Source organism: Saimiri boliviensis, chromosome 4 (assembly GCF_048565385.1).
Source record: "Saimiri boliviensis isolate mSaiBol1 chromosome 4, mSaiBol1.pri, whole genome shotgun sequence".
Taxonomy (NCBI): Eukaryota; Metazoa; Chordata; class Mammalia; order Primates; family Cebidae; genus Saimiri; species Saimiri boliviensis.
In genome coordinates, this window is record NC_133452.1 from 26,363,057 (window position 1) to 26,378,264 (window position 15,208).

Below are 15,208 nucleotides of genomic sequence, written 5' to 3' on the forward strand. Positions count from 1 at the left end.
CCTTGTAGGATTTTGCAAAATGCACAGTGGAGATTATGCCGATTCAGCTGTTGATTTCAAAACCAAGGCTTTATCAGTTTTACAATTAGGCCCCCAGGTTGTGACTTGCCCAGAACTAAAAGACTGTAAGTCAGGCTCAGGAGTCACCAGTCCTCTGAAAGTTCAGAGCAAAGGGAATGTTCCTGGGTTCACCCACAGACCATAGATAGCCAATGGGAAGAGATAGAGATATGGGGGGAAAAGAAGGGATGGTGCTAGCAAGTACTCCTGTTAACATGCACACCCCTATTCCACATGCTGTGTCAGGCATTTTGCACATATTTTATCATTTAATAAGAGAACAAACCTGATCAAGAAGGTAAGAGAAAATTCGAACAAAAACCAGGAGTGCATGCTAGACAAACACACTCATATGCACAAAGCCCTTTGTAGCAACTAGGTCATGATACACACACACACACACACACACACACACACACACACACACACATACAAAGCTCACCCTTGATCATTTAAAAGAGCTTTCCCCTATAATTCTCATAGGAACTCTGTAGGGAAGTTAGGATTATTCCATCTTTGCTGTAAAAACTGTCCAAATGCAGGCCAAGCACGGTGCTGCAAAACTGTCCAAATACAGGCCATCCACGGTGGCTCACACCTGTAATGCCAGTATTTTGGGAGGCTGAGGTGAGACGATCCCTTGAGGCAAAGAGTTCAAGACCAGCCTGGGCAGGCTTAGCAAGTCCCTATCTCTGCAAAAATAAAAAATAAAAAATAATTTAGTCCAGCTGGTGGGGCAAGCGTCTAGCCCCAGCTACTCGGGAGGCTGAGGAAGGAGGATCGCTTGAACGAGGAGTTCAAGGTTACAGTAAGCTATGGTCATGCCACTGCACACTAGCCTGGGCAACAGAGCAAGAGCCTATCTCAAAATAAAATAAAATAACAAAATTAATAAATCTGTTCAAATACAGGTCTCTTTTCACAAAGTCAGCCAATGTTGTCTGGTCTTGCTCTAAATATTTTCTGCTAACAGTCTGTTTAAATGTATACTGCTCCGAATGTTGCCTTACTTTCTTGATATCTTGTGTAGTTTCTTACAGGAAAAAAGATATCTCTGCCTCAGAGAATTAACTATGCATTACTTTAGACAATAGGTCATCGATAAGATTGAAAGCACACTGAGATGGATTTTACAGTTACTTCAAATAACCAGCATTAGATTACAATGGCATTTCTCAGCTCCATTTGCTATCTATTACCTGATGGTGCTGTCTGTATTCCATCAGTCCACTTCCCCACAGGGAGCTCCCCCTTTGCAAGCTGCCTTCTCTCTGGGGCACACATGCCAGTTGCCTATGCCTGGGTCTCACCCCAATTTTCTCTCCCCATTGCTTACAACATGAAAGCTCACACATTCTTCCAGACCATGTGCTTTTTCCTTCTCTGGTTAATTTCTGTGTCCTCTCTTGTCAAGATACATAAATGAGGAATTTAATGTTTTTGAATACAAGAACTCTTCTCTGACTCATTTTTCAGTTACTTAGCAATTCATCATTTCAACTTTTATTAGATAATTACATCTTTGAGTGTCTTTGTTGGGTCAGGCACTGTGCTAGGCTCTCCATATCGTCAAGGAACCTCTCAGCCCTATATTACTCCATTCATTTTCCCATGACAGTCAATCTTCTAGAGAAAGTAGCATACACTCTAGAAGCTATTGCCATGTTCTTGCAGTCTCCCTTCCCCATTCATCTCTCTACTATCTGGAGTATGACTTCTGCTTTGCCCTACTGCATGGAGCTGCTTCGGCAAAGATCACGTCTGAACAGCTCATTGTCAAATATGCTGGGAACCTCTCAGGTCTTACTTAATCGGATGCCTTCTGTTGCTTTTAATAGTCTCCATCACTCACTCTTTTTATGAACTCGGCTTCCCTAGTTTCCAGGACACTCATCTCCCCAAGTGTTCCTTCAGCCTGTCTGCTTTTTCGTTACCCTCTTGCCAGGGTCTCTTTTTTCCATCTGCCCTTAGGTACTGTTCCCCAGATGTCCAGCATCTTCTATTCTCACTTGACATATTTCTCCTGGAAGATCCCAGCTTCAGCTGTGACTTACACACAAATGATTCCCTCCATCCCAGACCTCTCTCCTGTGCTTCAGATCCCAGTGTCTAGTGGCCTACTGGGCTTCCCTTCTTATTTCCTTGACATCTGGGAGTCAACACTCCCCGAGTCGAACTCCTCTTCCTCCTCCTCCATGAACATGCTCTGTTGATTCTCTTAAATAAGTAAATATCTTACTTAATACCTTAAATAAATATTCTCAGAATCGGTTTCCTCCCTGTGATTCCATTGCCACTTCTTTAGTTTGAGCATCCATCTTCTATTTTCTCCTAAAGGAACTCTCTGCATCTGTACTCACTTTCTTCTACTCTGCCCCCATCCCATTTCTGAAATGATCTTTCCAAAATACTTGCAAGACTTTGCTGACCCTCCATTTTAGTTCCCTCAAAACACGTGTCCATGAATAAAGTCTATATGAGTAAAGTGTCTACACAGAATAAAGTGGATATTCCTCAGCATGGCCTATCAGGGTTCTATACTCTACCCCAAACTCCTTCCGTGCTGCTATTATACATACTGTGGCGGCTCAGAACACAACACCTCAAAATATGACCGTAGGAGGCCAAAATATGCCACTCTGGGATATACTTCTTTGGCATATTTTGAGCAGGTTATTCTGAGACACTGCAGACACAGGAGTAGCTCTGAAATGCTTTCCTTTGGTAAAAGAAATTTACTTCTGTAGAGGAAAATGATTTTTATAGGACTCTCGTCAACCAGGGAAGATCTTATCGGAAGATGAGACTGAAGTTTGACACCTTGCCCAGATGGACTTCGGCACAGGCTGTTACAGATTCTCCTGATAGGATACTCTGAAACAACTTTTATTACCCGAGAGACTGTTTATCTGCATAATGAGGCAACATTTGCTTGCCACTCATTCCCTCCCTCTGCCCTCCACCAGTCCTGGAAGCACCAAGCCCCACTTCCTTTCATAGCTCAGGGATACTATATGAGCTTCAATCATCTGGCTGTTCCTCCAGTCTCAGATTTTGTGGGACTTCTGTGCATATGTACATAATTAAATATGGTTTTTTTTTTCTTGTTGATCTGCCCACTGTTCATTTTTCGTAGACTCAATTATCACACCCTCAGAGGCAGAAAATCTTCTCTCTCTGCACAATACTTCACTCTTTAGCCAGGCAGACCAATTCATCATACCTGAATGGCACCTCCTCCTCCTCTTGGGGTGCCTTTGGACTCCCATTTCCTCTTTCTACAGAGCATCATTCCCCACCTTCTCTAGCATGACCTAAAAGACAAACTGTCATCCTTCAAGCCTCAGGTCAAGTGTCTCCTCATCTGTCTTAGTTTGTTTCTGTTGCTTCTAACAACCTACTTGAAAGTTAGTAATTAGTAATGAAAATGAATTTTTCTTATAGTTATGGAGGGAAAGTTCAAGGTCAAGGGGTGACATCTGGTAAGGGCCTTCTTGCTGGTGGGGACTCCCTGCAGAGTCCGGAGGTAGTACAGGGCATCACATGTTGAGAGGGCTGCACATATTAGCTCACGTCTCTCTTCCTCCCCTTATAAAGCCACCAATCCCATTCCCATGATAAACCCATTAATCCATGAATGGATTATTCCATTCATTAGGGCAGAGCCCTCCTGGTCCAGTCACTTCCTAAAGGTCCCACCTCTCAATACTGCCACATGGGGGATTAAATTTCAACAAGAGTTTAGAGGGGATAAATGTTCTTTTATCTTTTTTAATATGCATTTTTAATTTCAATGGCTTTTGGAGTACAAGTGGTTTTTGGTTAGATAGATGAATTATGTAGTGATTTTAACACACCTGTCACTTGAGTCATATACATTGTACCCAATATGTAGTTTTTTATTCCATGCTCTCCTGTCACCCTCTCCTTTCTGAGTCTCCAAAGTCTATTATATCACTCTCTCTGCCTCTGCATACTCATAGTTTAGTTCCCATTTATAAGTGAGAACATGCTGTATTTGGTTTTCCATTCTTGAGTTATTTCACTTAGAATAATGGCCTCCAGCTCCATCCAAGTTGCTGCAAAAGATATTATTTTGTTCCTTTTTATGGCTGATTGGTATTCCATGTTGTATATATACCACATTTTATTTATCTACTCATTGGTCAGTCAGCACTTAGGTTGGTTCCATATCTTTGCAATTGTGAATTGGGCTGCAATAAACATATATGTGGATGGATCATTTTCATGTAGTGACTTCTTTTCCTCTGGGTAGATACCCAGTAGTAGGATTGCTGGATCAAATGGTAAGTCTACTTTTAGTTCTTTAAGGAACTTCCACACTGTTTTCCAAGAGGTTGTAGTAATTTACATTCCCACCAGCAGTGTCTAGGCATTCTGGAGGGGACAAATATTCAAACCACAGCATCATCCAGGAAGCTTTCCTGACACTTCCCCAACTTCCACTCCAGGTGAAGTGCCCTCCTAAACAGCACCATCAGGCTTTTATGTCACTTTTTACACAGGATTGTAATTGCTGGGGTGCTAATCTATCTCCGCTATCCCCTTTGAGCTACCTTTAGGCAGTTAAGTACTGAGTCTTGCCTTTATTTTCCCAGCACCACTGTCTGTTGAATGAATGAATCAATGAATGAAGTCTATTTGGAGAGTAGACATTAACAAGTAATTCCCTGGCAATTTGTGGCAATTGACAAAACTGAGATTTACATATAAGGGCTGAGGAAACTTAGAGGAGTTTCTCCACCCTAACCTGCTTAGGGTGGAGAACCAGGAAAGGCTTCCCAAAGGAAATGGTGTCTGAAATGCAAAGGCACCCCAGGATGAGGAAGGTCATCTGCAAGGACACAGAGAGTTGAGGGACTGGCATGCCTCTGAATGCTGTAATGTAGCCCTGCAGAATAGGAAGCCTGTGGAGAGTAGCTCAGTTTTGAACCTGACAAGGTGGACAAAAGTGGGCTAGGATTCACTTTTCAAACACCACTAAGCCCATGCAATCCTAAAATGATTAGATATTGGCTGAGAGCAGTGGCTCACACTTGCAATCTCAGCACTTAGGGAGGCCAAGGCAGGTGGATCATGAGGTCAGGTGTTCAAGACCAGCCTGGCCAATATGGTGAAACCCCGTCTTCTCTAAAATAATACAGAAATTAGCTGGGTGTGGTGGCATGCACCTGTAGTCCCAGCTACTCAGGAGGCTGAGGTAGGAGAATAGCTTAAACTCGGGAGGCGGAGGTTGCAGTGAACTGAGATCCCGCCACTGCACTCCAGCCTGGGCAACAGAGCAAGACTCCATTTCAAAAAAAAGATTAGGCATCCTATTTATTTGAGGTTTTATTTCCAGTTTTGTTTATCCTGTTCCACCGATGCTGTAAGATTTCTTTTTCCTTAGACATGTCCCTTGGTACCACAGACAACATTTTGGCTGGCACTTAGTAAATGTGCCTGTTTGACACTGATTTTTAAAAAGAGGCATACAATACAGTTTTTCAAAGCAAAATATTTTTAAATGGTATTAGTTTATTTACCTGTTTTCATTGAATACCATTTCCAAAAGGTTATGGATAAAAACTGAAGATGAAAAAAGCATTAGTTTTAATCACCTAAGAAGAGTATTGTAATGCCAAAATAAAAATAAAAATAAACTGCACTTCATTATTTTTACCATTCTCTTTAAAGTGATGACTTATGTAGGATTATAAAATAAATAAATGAAAATTTATCATCTAGCTTGTTCCACGCATTAGTGCTAGTTACACTGCCTTCAACAGGGCACAAATGTGGGCTGGGATCTGTCTCATTCCTGGCCAGTGTCTTCCTCCTCCTTGCTGTGCCAGGAGCCCCTCTTAAAGCCACAGTGCCACTTGACAGGCTCTTTATATGTTGCAGACTCACTTATGGAAGGAGGACTTTTTGTTCAAAGCCTTTAATACATAATGAAAGGTACCTACATTTCATAAATTAGACAAACTAGGGAGCTAAACAACTTCGTAACTGAATTTGTCCCTATTTCATCATTAGTCGTCTTTAGATACATGAATGTGGGTTTTTCGTGGTAATGCAAACAGTTGTGCTGCTCTGGTTAAAATCAAACTTCCCTAAGGCATTCCTTGAGACAACACTCATCCCCTTCTAACTAATTATTTTTACAATCACAATTTGCTTTTGCTATCTTCCCCATCCCTCAAATATATTAAAAACTTTTATTTCTCAGAGTTTATATTCAAAACATGTACATAAAATATGGTATGTTTTCTTATGAAATATTTTCCCAAAATACATGGCATTAGAAATAACTGTCTTTCACTGATGATAGGATTTCCTTAATATAGGCAGATAAAAATCACTGTGGGTAAGAGAAAGAAGATCAAAATATTATCCAAAAAGAAATGACAGAGATCAAAATTGATGATACACAGTGAAAATGAAACAACAGAAAGGCAAGGAATCCAAGTAATAAACAGAATGAGGCTAACTCACCATTGTATAGTGAAAATAGGCCTGCATTTAAAATCACTTAAAAAAACAAAACAAAACAAAAACAAAAGAGAAACAACAACAAAAAAAGGAAACTAGTTTTGATGGTCTCTAAGGCCTCTTCTGGTCTGGAATGTAATAGTTCTATGAAATTCTTTTCTTTGTTTTCATTTAAAAATTGAAGATGAAATGATTTTATGAGGGAGGCCAAAGCTGGCTCATAGTTTTGAGCTCACCCTGCCGTTTTCCTCTAGCGTACCCAACTGCAAAAGTAAACACCTCCCTTACCATGCTCTCTTCCTCCCACTCTTCCTTTCTTCTTCTTACTTTAAAACAAACTCATAAAAGCAGAGTGTAGGATGGTGGTTATCAGAGACAGGGGTGCGACGGGGTGGATGGAGACAGAGGAGATGCTGGTCACCTGGTACAAGGTTTCAGTCAGACAGGAGGAGGAATAAGGTCTGATGCTGCATTGCAACAGCATGGTGAGCAATCTTAATAATGTATATTTTTAAATAACAAAAAGGATTTTAGATGTTCTCACCACAAAGAAATGATAAGTATTTGGGCCAGGTGCAGTGGCTCACACCTATAATCCTAACATTTTGGGAGGTTGAGACAGCCAGATTGCTTGAGCCCATGAGATCAAGACCAGCCTGGGCAACATGGCAAAACGCTGTTCCTACAAAAAAAAAAAAAAAAAAAAAATTAACCAGATGTGGTGATGTGCACCTATAGTCCCAGTGACTTGGGAGTCTAAAGTGGGAGGATCACCTGAGACCAGGGAGGTTAAGGCTGCAGTAAGCTGTGATAGAGCCACTATGCTCCAGCCTGGCCAACACAGTGAGACCCCATCTCAAAAAAAAGATAAATATTTGCAGTAATAGATAAGCTAATTATCCTGATTCGATCATTCTGCCATCTATATATGCCTTGAAACATCATGCCTGCTACAAATATATGCAATTATTTCTTGTTAATTAAAAATAAAATAAAACATAAATAAATAAATTGAAACAGTTATGATGTCCTGATAGGCTCATGTTCTGTGCTGGCCACACAAAAGTGAATGGGGACCTCTCTAATTTTCGACTAGCAGTCTAGGAGAAAGGGGTGTACAAACTACAGTGAAGAGGTAAAGAAGGGAATGGTTGATCCTTTCCGGGTGAGTCAGGAAAAGATTCAGGACACAAGTAGTGGCTCATACAGGTAAGTAGGGATGAAAAAGAGGAAGAGGCAGGGAAAGCACCCCAGGCAGGGGAAACACCATGCCTGCAGACCCATGGTAGGAAGTGGAAGTGAAGACGAGGGAGGTGGGTATGGCTGGAGTGCAATGACGTGATCTCGGCTCACCGCAACCTCCGCCTCCTGGGTTCAGGCAATTCTCCTGCCTCAGCCTCCTGAGTAGCTGGGATGACAGGCACGCGCCACCATGCCTAGCTGATTTTTTGTATTTTTAGTAGAGACGGGGTTTCACCATGTTGACCAGGATGGTCTCGATCTCGTGTGATCCACCCGCCTCGGCCTCCCAAAGTGCTGGGATTACAGGCATGAGCCGCCGCGCCCGGCCACAGCCCTCTTTCATATTCCAGCACGGTCCCCGCTCTCCTCCAAGGCTCCAGCCATACCCACCTCCCTCGTCTTCACTTCCACTTCCTACCATGGTCCAGCCTGGGTAACAAGAGCGAAACTCCGTCTCAAAAAAAAAAAAAAAAAAAAAAAAAAAATGAAAGCGGGCTGTGAAAAGATTTAGGCAGAGAAGAAACATGATCAGCATCACTATCTTTTGCTTCAATTTTGATACTTACTAAGTAATGCATATGTTTGATTTGTTGGGTTGTTTTCAGGATTGAAATTCGTGTCTATAAAGCCCTGGGTGTCATGAGTGGCATCTAGTACCAGAGCAATGCAACGCTCTAAGACATTCAGGATACGCATTCTATTTCTCTGTTTCTATAAATCACACCTCGCTCAGCTCCTTCTGCAAACATTGCCTAAAAGACATTTTCCAGGATGCCTTCCTTGTCTTGAATCAAACAAGAACTTTGGGGCTTATGGGTCTAGGAAGACAGGAGGGGACTGTCTTGATTGTGAGCCTCAGCGATTGCTGCCTCTGCTACTCCAGCTTTCTCACTGAGGGCAAGTGATTCACTAGGGCTTCCTTCCTCCCTGCCAGACTCAGCCACTAGGTTTTTTTTCTTATATATTCTAATTTTTTAATTGGCATACAACAATTTTACATATTCATAGGGGACAGAGTGATGTTTTAATACATAAAATGTATACAATTACATCAGGGTAATTAGCATATTATCCCAAACATTTATCATTTCTTTGTGTTGGGAACATTCAGTGTCCTCCTTCTAGCTCTTTGAAACTATATATGTTATTGTTAACTATAGTCATCCTATAATGGTATAGGACACTAGAACTTATTTCTTCTGTCTAGCTATAATTTTGTACCCTTTAACAAATGTTTTTATTCCTCCCTTCCCTCTACTTTTCCCGGCTTCTAGTATCTTCTGCTCTACTTTTTACTTCTGTGAGATAAACTTTTTTTAGCTTCCACATATGAGTGAGAACATGTGGTGTTTAACTTTCTGTGCCTGGCTTTATTTCACTTAACATAAGGGCCTCCAGTTCCATCCATGTTGTCTTGAATGACAGGATTTCATTCTTTTATGGCTGAATAGTATTCCACGGTATATATACACCACATTTTCTTTATCTGTGTATTTGTTTTTGGACACCTAGGTTTCACAACATCCTTTGAGTAGATCTCCAAGGCGACCCAGAAATCACTCCTTCCATGTCATCACTCCTCAGAGTTTGCTGGGGAGTTCCAAGGTGCCCATCACTGAGATGCCAAAGGTCTCGACCCCATTCACAGTTGGGAGGTGGGGATGTTAACACACCTGGGATTGGGTCCTCCTTAGTCCTACCCTCAAAACTCAAAAGTGTAATTGCTGGTGGGAATACAAAAAGGCCCCTTTAGCAATTAGTCTGACGGTTTCTTAGAAAGTGAAATGTAGACAATATCATATGACCCAATACATCCACTCATAAGTATTTACCCAAAGGAAATGAAAACTTACATTCATGTAAAACTCTGAAAGCAAGTGTTTATAGAGGCTTTATTCATAACACCCCCAAACTGAAAACAACCCAAGTAAGTACATCCATACAATGGAATACTACCCAGCAATACAAAGATAGGAGCTACTGCTATACACAACAGAGAAGACTCTCAGGTGCATTATACTAGGTGAAGGAAGCCAGGCTCAAGAGCCTTCATACTATATTGTTCCATGTAAATGTCATTCTAGAAAAGGTAAAACTATAGGGACAGAAAAACAGATCAGTAGTTGCCAGTTATTGGGAGTGGAGGAGAGGATCACTTTTTAGGACAATGGAACTGTTGTAAATCTTGATTGTGGTAGTGATGATGCAACTGTATTCAAAAGTCAGAACTGTGTGCCCAAAGGAGAGAAGTTATGAAGAGAAGTTACGTGACTTCCTTTTACCCATCACAGGTCCCTGCAACTAATGTAGAAAGGGAAGCCCCAGCGGGAGATACCAGGCTTTCTGCTGAGAAGGCGAAGGGGTGCTTCAGACAGACTTAATGAAAAATTAATAAACATGATAAACAAAATAGCAAAACTTTAAATAAAGACAGGATCGGACATGGAACTTGTACAACTGGCCTCATTTGCTCCAGCCTCACCCCAGCCTTCGTAAAACTTTATGTTTAAAAATGGCTGGGCAGACAGCTATAGTTTGAGGACTTACAGATGTTTTTTAAGTACTGTATTGCGTTAAAGTTATCATTTATCCTGATTACTGAGGTTTTTGGTGCTCCCTCCTATTTTGTTCCTGGGGTGATGGTCTCACTTGCCTGACTCTAGTCCCTATCTTATTTGAGTGATTATGTGGAAAGGAGAAAATTGAGACCCAATTCATTTGAACTCCAAGTGTGCAGAGCAAGCCAAGATTGTTTCAATGACCACAGGTTTCGGATTAAGCCTGGACCTCCTGCTTTCAGAGCAGCTGCCTTAATTTACACTAGAAGATAATGGACAGTCCTGGAGCCAGCAGAGACCTCTGAGTAAGCTGGATCTGAACTCTCCCACTTAGGAGACCCTTAGCCTTGTGCATGTCCCCACCTTTCTGCAAAGGGAATGATGCTATTCAACCTGCAAGGTTGTTAGAAAGACTAAGACATCATCTGCAGTGCCTAGCATAGGGATTACACCGTGGGAGGCACTTAATAAACAGGAAGTATTTGAATGTCTGAGGTACATTTTACCAAAATCACTCATATGATGAAAGGTTCATATTCTACAAAGTAAAGACAAGCAACCTCAACAATCTGAATGACAAAAACAAAACAGTATATTATCCAGGTGAAGATACAGGAGCGCCAGAGAAGTAGAGAGGGAAGCAGGGCAAGAACCACAATCAGAAGCTTTGTGGTTGCTGGCTGAGACAGTCTTCCCAGGAAAACACCTCACTCTGTCTTGCCTAATTCTCTGCACAGGTGGACATTTGCATCTATAACAATATCCACGTTCACAATGGGGTTCCAGAACTCCTCGTTTAGAGAGATCCTAGGGAGCTCCCATAAGGGGCATCCCTGAAGCCCTTCCGACCCCTAGCCTCTTGGTTATGCTCCTCTCCTTCTCAGGAATGAGGATTGATCCCAACCCTCAAGGCCTCCATGAGACCCAGGGGTGACAGTTCTTGATTTGACAGAAGTTCTTCTATTTTGTGGGATGAGGATGATCACTTGCCTGGTTCAGAACTGAGGCAGATGTTTCTCTATTTGCATGATCTGCTGTTACTTCCACTGAAATTTGGTAGGAAAGAACAAGATGGCTGGGCCAGGCTGCCATCTCACCTAGAAGTGCTCAGTTCATGTTCTCTGAGCAAGAGTGTATGAGTCCATTCTCATGCTCCTAATAAAGATATACCCAAGCTGGGTAATTTATAAAGGAAAGAGGTTTAATTGACTTACAGTTCCACAGTGTGGGGAGGCCTCAGGAAACTTACAGTCTTGGCAGAAGGGGAAGCAAACACGTCCTTCTTCACATGGCAGCAGGGAGGAGAAGTGTAGAGCAAAAGCGGGGAAGCCCCTTATAAAACCATCAGATCTTGTGAGGACTCACTATTATGAGAACAGCAGCATGGGGGTAACCGCCCTCCTGATTCATTACCTCCCACCAGGTCTCTCCCATGACACGTGGGGATTATGGGAACTACAATTCAAGATGAGATTTGGGTGGGAACACAGCCAAAGCATATCAAAGAGTATGTTATGATGCATGCTGATATTGAGGAAAATTATTCTGCCTTGGTATGAGGTGGATTGTGAAAGAGAAGGAGAAGATTTGCTGATTTATTCAAAACATATTTACTGCATGCTTACAATATACTGGCCCTCTTCTAATCAATGGCTGAACTGTAGAGAGCAAAGTAGACAAAGTTTGCCCTCAAAAGACTTAAATCCTAGTAGAGGCAGAGTGTGCTGGGCAGAAAATGGCTTCTCAAAGACATCCATATCCTAGGCTGAGCGCAGTGGCTCACGCCTGTAATCCCAGTACTTTGGAAGGCTGAGGTGGATGGATCACAAGATCAGGAGTTCAAGATCAGCCTGCCCAACATGGTAAAACCCCGTCTCTACTAAAAATACAAAAACTAGCTGGGCGAGGTGGTGTGCACCTGTAATCCCAGGTACTCGGGAGGCTGAGGCAGGAGAATTGCTTTAACCTGGGAGGCAGAGGTTGCAGTGAACTGAGATCATGCCACTGCAGTCCAGCCTGGGTGACAGAGCAAAAAATTGTTAAAAAAAAAAATGTTATCGGCATCCTAATCCTTGGAATCTGTAAATATGTTGCTACATGGCAAGGGGGAATTAAAATTGCAGCTAGAATTAAAGTTGCTAATCAGCTGACCTTAAAATAAGATTATCCTGGTTTGTCTAGGTGAGCCCAGTGTAATCACAAGAGTCCTTGAATGGGAAGTGGAAGGCAGAAGAGTGAGGCCAGAGAGATGGCATCATGAGAAAGACTCAAGCTGCCTTTGCTGGCTTTAAAGATCAAAGGAGTCCACAAAATAAGAAATGAGGGCAGTCTCTAGAAGCTGAAAGAGGTGAAGAAACAGATTGTCCCCTGAGCTTCCAGAAGTAATGCAGCCCTGGCAAGTGATTTTATCTCTGTGAGGCCCATTTCAGACTTCTGACCTCCAGAACTGCAAGAAGATAAATCTGTGTTTTCAGCCACTAAGTTTACTGTGATTTGCTTGCAGCAACAGGAAACTAACAGAGAGATAGAACCAAACAAATTGAACGAATGAATGAATGACATAATGTCAGGAAATAGTAAGTGCTCAGATGAAAACTAAAGCAGGGCAAAGAGACGTGCAGTGAAGGGATCAGTAATGGGTGATATAACGGAAGTTATGTTTTTGAAAGATGAATGTGAGCTCCAGAGAGGTTAGAGGTGGGGAACTCGGAAGCGGAGCCAAGTGATGTAGTCACGTGACATGACTGAGACCCCAGAAGCAGGCAGGTCTGGGCAGGCTCTTTCATGGGTCCCCCAATGGTTAAGGTGGAGCTGAGTTGGTTGCTTCATGTTACACATATAATACTCATAAGAGAAGCCTGGAAACAAAATTTAATACATAAGAAAAGAGAAATTGACTTATTCTTTTAGGCTAGTCGCTTGAGAATCCATTAACTTCTTCCCTTATCCACTTGGTCTAATCCAAGTCACTTCTTTGATTCATTTGTGTATTTATTTACTTATTCATTGATTTATTCATTTATTCATTAACTCATTCAATCCATAAGCATTTTCTGAGTGCATTACCAAGCCTTGGGAGTACAATGGCGAGAAAAATAAATTTGGGTTCTGCCGTCATGAAGCACGCTGTTGATACTGCTGAAGGCTTAACACAAAAATATTTAACAACCACCAAGTTTGGCATCAACTAATCAAAACAGGCCCTAGCCTAGAGTTCCTCAAAATAGCCCTGGTCCATTCTTCTCTCTCCAACTCCACTGCTACAGCCTTCTCTTACCTGGGAGAAGTGGTCTCTAAAGGGAGTTTCCCCACCAGCATCACATCCTCCCTCTGCAACACATCCTCCCTTCCCCACCCGCATCCAGACCCTCTGCAACACATCCTCCCTAACACAGTCAAAATAATATTTTTAAGAAACTGATCTGGCCAGGCGCAGTGGCTCACGCCTGTAATCCTAGCACTTGGGGAAGCCGAGGCAGGTGTATCACGAGGTCAGGATTTTGAGGCTAGCCTGAGCAACACGGTGAAACCCCGTCTCTACTAGAAATACAAAAATTAGCCAGGTGTGGTGGTGCATGCCTGTAATCCCAGCTACTCAGGAGGCTGAGGCAGGAGAATTGCTTGAACCTGGGAAGCAGAGGTTTCAGTGAGTTGACATTGTGCCATTGCACTCCAGCCTGAGCAACAGAGTGAGTCTCAAAAAAAAAAAAAAAGAAGAAGAAGAAGAAGAAGAAGAAAAGAAACAGATCTGCCTCATCACTCCTCTGACTAAAATCCTTCAATGGCCTCTCATTGTCTACCGAAACCAACCCAAGCCTCCCCACGATGCGGCATAGTCCTCAGCCTTCTGGTATCCCATCTGCTTGACTCTAAAACGTGTTTGTGTCTTTCCTGCACTAATACCCTTGCCCAAGCTGCCCTCTCTGCTCAAAGTGCTTTGCATTTCTTCCTAGACAGTCTGCTGGACAATCTGAACAGCAAATGTGTAGTGGCTGAGAGCACAGAGTTCATAAGCCCAGTGGCCTACATTTATTTAAATCCTGGTTCTGCCACTCAGTATAGCTGAGTGACTTTGGGCAAGCTAGGCAACCACTCTTTGTCTCAGTCCCTCATCTGTAAAATGGGTGTAACAGTATGATAATGGAAATGATCACAGGTTGGCAATGAGCTAATATATGTAAGTAAAGCACTTAGAACACTATCTGGCATACATCCAGAAGCAGTTAATAGGCATTAGTTATTTCTCTATCTCCCCACTGCTCAGCACCTCTGCCTTGCACATATTTTGATAATTGTGCTTTTAGTCCTTATTGCATTTATTTATTTTCATGTCGGCTTGGGTCTTCTAAACTATCAGCTCTTTAAATTCAAGGATGTCCTCTGATTCAGCCTTGTATCTTCTGGACTTGGCACATTTGTTAGTGTATGTTAGGTGTTCAATAGGAATTTGTTGAATGAATAAATTTAATAAACTGTGATTTTAAAAGAGCATATGAAAGAATCAAAAAAAATCTTGTTATTTTGAGCATGTCACAAGCTATTATGAAGTACATCAATCAAATGGAGAAATCTTAGTGTTTTCTATGTATCCATGAATTTAAGATCACTTTTTAACATTGTCAACAAAAGAACGGCAATCTGGGAAATCCTCATGTTTTATGTTGCTCGGTAGCTGATTTTAAAAATTTCAGATATGGATCTTATCTTCAAAAATAAACAAGGCCAGGTGTGGTGGTACACACCTATAGTCCCAACTCTTCTCGAGACTGAGGCAGGAGGATAACTAGAGGCCAGGAGTTTGAGATGCAGTGTGCCATCATCCCTTCTGTGAACAGCCACTGTACTCCAGCCTG